This window comes from Procambarus clarkii, chromosome 10 (genome assembly GCF_040958095.1).
Source record: "Procambarus clarkii isolate CNS0578487 chromosome 10, FALCON_Pclarkii_2.0, whole genome shotgun sequence".
NCBI lineage: Eukaryota > Metazoa > Arthropoda > Malacostraca > Decapoda > Cambaridae > Procambarus > Procambarus clarkii.
Genome location: NC_091159.1, coordinates 40,895,238 through 40,902,880, shown reverse-complemented (window position 1 = coordinate 40,902,880; position 7,643 = coordinate 40,895,238).

Genomic DNA, 7,643 nt, shown 5'->3' with positions numbered 1-7,643 from the left:
TGCAGACTCGAAACTATACCCACTCAACCGACGATACCATCATAAGTGAAGCAGCGGAAGGAACAATGTGAGGCTGTGAAGGGGTGTTGTAGAGGGGAAGGTGTTGGTGGAGGAGGAGGGGGCAAAGCTGTGAAGATGTACGGAGGAAGGGAGTTGCTAAGTCTGGGGGAGAGTGAGGGAGGAGGGGAAGACCTCCTTGGAGGGACGCCACCACTCCAGAAGGAGGTGATGGAGGGCAAGTTGACTACCGTTCATGGCAATAATCATTGAATAAAAACCCACCTCGAATTTACAACCGATGAAAATAAACATTAGCTTATTTTTTACAACTTCTGGATAAGCTACACGTTAAGTTTTTAAAAACATTCCACCGATTATACTAACTGATAATCCCTATAATGGTCTTAAATACGCCCGTCATCCTCCCACCACCGGCTAGAACACATACACCACCGGCTCACTCCGTTACAGCAGAGGCCAGGAAAGACGGATTTTACGCCCATGAACGCCTCCCGCATTCATAATACTAAGCACGAACGGCAAATATAAATCCACATTAGGATGACTTTAAGCACATTAGCCAGACCAATTACGAGGATCGTTGTGTCATGCTTCGTCAGAATTAGCAGAGATCAGAGGGCGGAGTATGTCGCCTTGGGATATACAGCGAGTTATATCGCTTGTGGTATAATGAAATATATCGTACTATACTATCGAGCTAGAAAGGCTGGAGTTATATAGTTTTTGAAGTTCTGTTAAAGATGAAATATTTGTAAAATCATACAGCAAAGGTTATATATATATATATATATATATATATATATATATATATATATATATATATATATATATATATATATATATATATATATATATATATATATATATATATATATATATGTTTTATGACGCTGTATTCCAGAAACTATAATACTGAGCTTGTAGTATCGCCCTTATACTCCTCACACTACGGACTATATCCGCCTGCACATTACCTTACACCAATTAGTAATCGGAATTTTATATTGAGAATAACCAAAGCAGGAGTTTAAAACAGCAGGGCATGACAATACGGGCCTGGGCACGGGGTACTGCCATGAGGGCAGGTTAATATACCCAGAGGTAGATACTGCAGGAACCTTTAGGGTGAGGGAATACGATCCATCGTTATAATGTAAGGAAGCAACTTGATCTCACATATATAATGCCATTTTATTTTGGACATTCTGCTGAAATTCCGGGAGGGGGGGGGGAGTGCCTCTAGGCCCCCCCCCCTCAGGAGCCCCTCTCAGGAGCCCCCCCCCCTTCAGGAGCCCCCCCCCCCCTCAGGAGCCCCTCCCCACCCCCTCCTCTCCTTCAGAGACACAAAGCCTGGCTGTGTGTTAAAATTAGCAGCGTGTTGATAAATGGAAAGCCGCGGCGGCCTGCATCTTGGTAATTTAATCCTTTGTATTTCTTAAGAGGCGCATTTCCTTCCCCCTCTCGTTTTCACTTCTTTTATTCTTCTCATTTCCTCTGCTCTCATTTCTTCTTTCTTCCCACTATTCTAGTCCCGTTTTCCTTCACCTCTGCACTCATCCTCCCTTCCATCTTCCCTTCCATCCATCGCTACACAATACACTATCTCATTGCTTCCCTTCTCCCTCCCCTCTCTCTCTCTCTCTCTCACTCTCTCTCTCTCTCTCTCTCTCTCTCTCTCCCACTCTTTCCCCCCCGCCCTTCCTGCCTTCTTTATTCTCTCACTCCTTCACACGACACTGTACCCACCACAATGTATCCACCACACTGTCATCACCACACTGTAGCCACCACACTGTAGCCACCACACTGTAGCCACTACACTGTAGCCACCACACTGTAGCTACCACACTGTAGCCACCACACTGTAGCCACCACACTGTAGCCACCACAATATATCCACCACACTGTAGCCACCACACTGTAGCCACCACACTGTAGCCACCACACTGTAGCCACTACACTGTAGCCACCACACTGTAGCCACCACAATGTATCCACCACACTGTCATCACCACACTGTATACACCACACTGTAGCCACCACACTGTAGCCACCACACTGTAGCCACCACAATATATCCACCACACTATCATCACCGCCCGTTAACCACCACAATGAAGTCACAAAAATATAACCATCACTACCGCCTAATTAACGAGATTAACTGAGCCACAATTGAATTCAGTAAAGGTTACTTAGCGAGGTTCACGGACACACGAAGCTGCTTATTTACGTGTTTCGCACCAGAGCAAAGTGTCGCTTATTACTCGTTTAGTACTCGTTTATTACTCGTTTTATCTCGTTTATTTCTCGTTTTGTCTCGTTTATTGCTCGTTTATTACTCGTTTATAACTTGTTTTATCTCGTTTATTACTCGTTTTATCTCGTTTATTACTCGTTTATAACTTGTTTTATCTCGTTTATTACTCGTTTATTACTCGTTTTATGTCGTTTATTACTCGTTTATTACTCGTTTTATGTCGTTTATTACTCGTTTATTACTCGTTTTATGTCGTTTATTACTCGTTTATTACTTGTTTTATCTCGTTTATTTTTCGTTTATTACTCGTTTACTACTCGTTTATTACTCATTTATTACTCGTTTTATCTCGTTTACTACTCGTTCATTACTCATTTTATCTCGTTTATTACTGGTTTATTACTCGTTTACAACATTGATTATGCAAGAGAAACGAGAGAGAGAGAGAGAGAGAGAGAGAGAGAGAGAGAGAGAGAGAGAGAGAGAGAGAGAGAGAGAGAGAGAGAGAGAGAGAGAGAGAGAGAGAGAGAGAGAGAGAGAGAGAGAAAGAGCCTCATGACTTAAAACTGAACCTGCTATAAACAATAATAACTTGTATATATATCCACATTAACCCTTGAAGATCACCATTAATATACATGAGCTACTTCCCAAAACCTTTCTGAGAACATACGCCTAATTACGTAGGCCTAAACCCTCTCCTCCTTTACATATTATGTCTAGTAATTGTCTGTTTATATTTTTCCTTCTAATAGACACAATGTTTCTAATAATTAAATATGTTAAGAATTTTGTTCTTAATATACATACATATATATATATATATATATATATATATATATATATATATATATATATATATATATATATATATATATATATATAATTATGTAAGCTTGAAAGTTGTTCACATAATGCTTAAATATAACAGGTGAACCTGTACACCAGTTGATTAACAGTTGAGAGGCGGGACCAAAGAGCCAGAGCTCAACCCCCGCAAGCAAATAGGTAAGTACAAATAGGTGAGTATACACACACACATAGGAAGCAACCCGTGGCAGCTGTCTAACTATCAGGTACCTATTTACTGCTAAGTGAACAGAAGCATCAGGTGAAAAAAAATGTAAACCATTTGTTTCTCTCTCTGTTGGGAATCGAACCCGGGTCCTTAAAACTACGACTACCGAGCGTTGTCCACTCAACCCCGAGGCCTCTAGGTGTGTGTGTGTGTGTGTGTGTGTGTGTGTGTGTGTGTGTGTGTGTGTGTGTGTGTGTGTGTGTGTGTGTGTGTGTGTGTGTGTGTGTGTGTGTGTGTGTTTCATTTTTATTTCCTTATGTGTTTTTAAAGTAATTATTATTGTGTTTGTTTAAACATAATTAATATAATTTATACAATTGTAAAATAATTAGTTTAATCGCTCGTGATTTCCGTGTTTTATGTTATATAAATAGCTATTCAAAAATCGTTTTTTTAATGAGAAGTGTAAGGTAAGGCAGGCAGGTGTAAGGTAAGGCAGGCAGGTGTAAGGTAAGACAGGCAGGTGTAAGGTAAGACAGGCAGGTGTAAGGTAAGGCAGGCAGGTGTAAGGTAAAGCAGGCAGGTGTAAAGTAAGGCAGGCAGGTGTAAAGTAAGGCAGGCAGGTGTAAGGTAAGACAGGCAGGTGTAAGGTAAGGCAGGCAGGTGTAAGGTAAAGCAGGCAGGTGTAAGGTAAGGCAGGCAGGTGTAAGGTAAAGCAGGCAGGTGTAAGGTAAGGCAGGCAGGTATAAGGTAGGGCAGGCAGGTGTAAGGTAAGGCAGGTGTAAGGTAAGGCAGGCAAGCTCAAGGTAGTCGAGATGTCACATATTCAGACCTAACAGAAGCGTTCAGAAAACAGGTGTAAGTTGCAGTCATTAAGAAAATGTAGTCAGGTGTGTACAAATGTGAAGACAACGCTGCAAACGACGTCTGACTCGTCAGTCAGTGGGCAAGAGGGTAGGGTAAGGGGAAGGGGGATGGAGGGGGGGAGATGGGGGTTAGGGTGGACAGGTTGAGGGAGGAGTGGGGGAGCGAGGGCGACACTTGAGACCATGTTTGGAGAGGTAATCAGGCGAAAAATCAGGTGTGTGGTGGTTCCCGCTAGATGACTTACTAATAGCCTTCCGGACTCTCTATCTTAACCCCTCTGGACTCTATATTTTATCGTTCATTAGAGTCTTAGATGATTTTCAATTCCTCTACCACCACCACCACTACCACCACCACCACCACCACCACCACCACACACTACCATTACAACCACCACCACCACCACCACCTCCATCCACCACCACAACCATCACCCACCACCACTTCCACAACTACCACCCACCACAACAACCATCCATCACCCACAACCATTACAACCACCACTACCACCACCACAACCATCACCCACAACCCATTCCTCAACTACCACCCACCACCACAACCACCACTACCACCACCAACCACCACCACAACCACTTCCTGCGTCTCATTAACATCAAGAGCCCAGCAGGCAGGGTCACGTGAGGAGAAGAGAGCCGGGTCCAGGAGCTGCACTCCTCCCAAGCGTAACTACAGACGACTTAGTTCCTATTATGACTCCCTTGTACCCCACAATGTTTTGTTAGCGCATTCATAATATTGTAAGCGCATTAATTAATAAATGAACACCTTTGAATGATTGAGTGTACTCACTTAGTGCTTGTGGGGGGTTGAGCTCTGGCTCTTTGGTCCCGCCTCTCAACTGTCAATCAACTGATGTACAGATTCCTGAGCTTACTGGGCTCTATCTTCTCTACATTTGAAACTGTGTATGGAGTCAGCCTCCACCACATCACTGACTAATGCATTCCATTTGTTAACTACTCTGACACTGAAAAAGTTCTTTCTAACGTCTCTGTGGCTCATTAAAGTACTCAGTCTCCACTTGAGTTCCCTTGTTCGCGTACCCGTGTTAAACAATTTATCTTTATCTACCCTGTCGATTCGTCTTGGAATTTTGTAGGTAGTAATCATGTCTTCTCGAGCTCTTCTGTCTTCCAGCGACGTGAGTTGCATTTCTCGCAGCCTTTTCTCGTAACTCTTTCCTCTTTGTTCTGGGACTAGCCTAGTGGCATACCTCTGAACTTTTTCCAGCTTCGTCTTGTGCTTGACAAGGTACGGGCTCCATGCTGGGGCCGCATACTCCAGGATTGGTCTTACATATGTGGTATACAAGGTTCTGAATGATTCCTTACACAGGTTCCTGAAGGCTGTTCTAATGTTAGCCAGCCTTACGTGTATGTGTGTGTGTGTGTGAGTGTGTGTGTGTGTGTGTGTGTGTGTGTGTGTGTGTGTGTGTGTGTGTGTGTGTGTGTGTGTGTGTGTGTGTGTGTGAGTGTGTGTGTGAGTGTGTGTGTGTGTGTGTGAGTGTGTGTGTGTGTGTGTGTGAGTGTGTGTGTGTGTGTGTGTGTGTGTGTGTGTGTGTGTGTGTGTGTGTGTGTGTGTGTGTGTGTGTGGGTGTGTGTGTGTGTGTGTGTGTGTGAGTGTGTGTGTGTGTGTGTGTGTGTTGTGAGTGTGTGTGTGTGTGTGTGTGTGTGTGTGTGTGTGTGTGTGTGTGTGTGTGTGTGTGTGTGTGTGTGTGTGTGTGTGTCTGTGTGTGTGCGCGTGTGTGTGTGTGTCTGTGTGTGTGCGCGTGTGTGTGTGTGTGTTCACCTAGTTGTACTCATCTAGTTGTGCTACCGGGGGTTGAGCTCTGGCTCTTTAGTCCCGCCTCTCAACCGTCAATCAACTGGTGTACAGAATCATTAAATTTGACTAAATTCCAAGGTAACTAATTTTTGGTGTATGTAGGATATAAATATGACATAAAGATGCTTGAATGTTCGATAAAATAGTAAGTCTAAATTAAACATGAATAAAATTGTATATAAAAAATGTGTTCCGTTTCTTTTCCCTCAAAAAAATACATAATTACATACAACTCATCCTTAAACTTGGAACAATTAACAAGTGTGTATGTGTGTGTATTCACCCACCTATTTGTATTCACCTATTTGTGCTTGCCGGGGTCGAGCTCTGCTCTTTCGGCCCGCCTCTCAACTGTCAATCAATCAACTGTTACTAACTACTAATTTTTTTTCTTCGAACATACACACACACCCAGGAAGCAGCCCGTAACAGCTGTCTAACTCCCAGGTACCTATTTACTGCTAGGTACCAGAGGCATCAGGGTGAAAGAAACTCTGCCCATTGTTTCTCGCCTGCGCCAGGAATCGAAGCCCGGACCACAAGATTACGTATTCTGCGTGCTGTCCACACAGCTAGCAGCGCCCAGTGTGTGTGTGTGTGTGTGTGTGTGTGTGTGTGTGTGTGTGTGTGTGTGTGTGTGTGTGTGTGTGTGTGTGTGTGTGTGTGTGTGTGTGTGTGTGTGTGTGTGTGTGTGGGAAGTACACACCCACGTACTAATGAAAATTCAATTTACCGAGACATTTGAGGCCGAATCCGGCTTCTAATTAGGAGAACTTTACGACTTTTATGCCCCGAATATATATATATATATAAACTCACACATATAAATATATCCCCACACACACATTCGCACACGACAGCCAATTATATTCATATTTACAATTCTCCTTAATGAAGACGAGACAATCTCAGCGGGTCTGTAATGTCCATAATTATAACACACTAATTAGTTTAGAGGAAGTGTATAAAAGCCCTAATTACTCTTTTTTATATTATTGAAAACCACGTATTCTGTTTTTGAGTGTTTATTATTTGTAGTGGGTTGTTCTGCTTTAATGTACATATATATATATATATATATATATATATATATATATATATATATATATATATATATATATATATATATTAATGAATATTGAAATGCAGGTTTATAGCTCATTGTAGTGTGGATTATTTATAATAAAACGTATTATTTATTTAAAGGAAAAATCTATTACATTTATTAATTATAAGACAAAGAAACAAGAGCAAGACGCGGTGCGCAACGACCGGATAATTACGACGACAAAAACAGCCAAGACAGTCATTAAAATATTGGCATTTGGTGTCTGCGTGACTGGTCTCCGGCCGCTCCGAATAGCGTGTTTGTTTCATTTGTTTCCAGGTCCGCTTGTTTGTTTCCTGGTAGAGCGGTAGGTCTCGCTTCATGCAGGTCAGCGTTCAATCCCCCGACCTTCCAAGTGGTTGGGCACTATTCCTTTCCGCCCGTCCCATCCTTATCCTGACCCCTTCCCAGTGCTATATAGTCGGAATGGCTTGGCGTTTCACCTAAAAATGAGGATCCTTCCTTCCTTGTTTTGAGTGTGTGTGTTTGTTCCAAGGTCCACTTGTTGTGTGTGTGTGTGT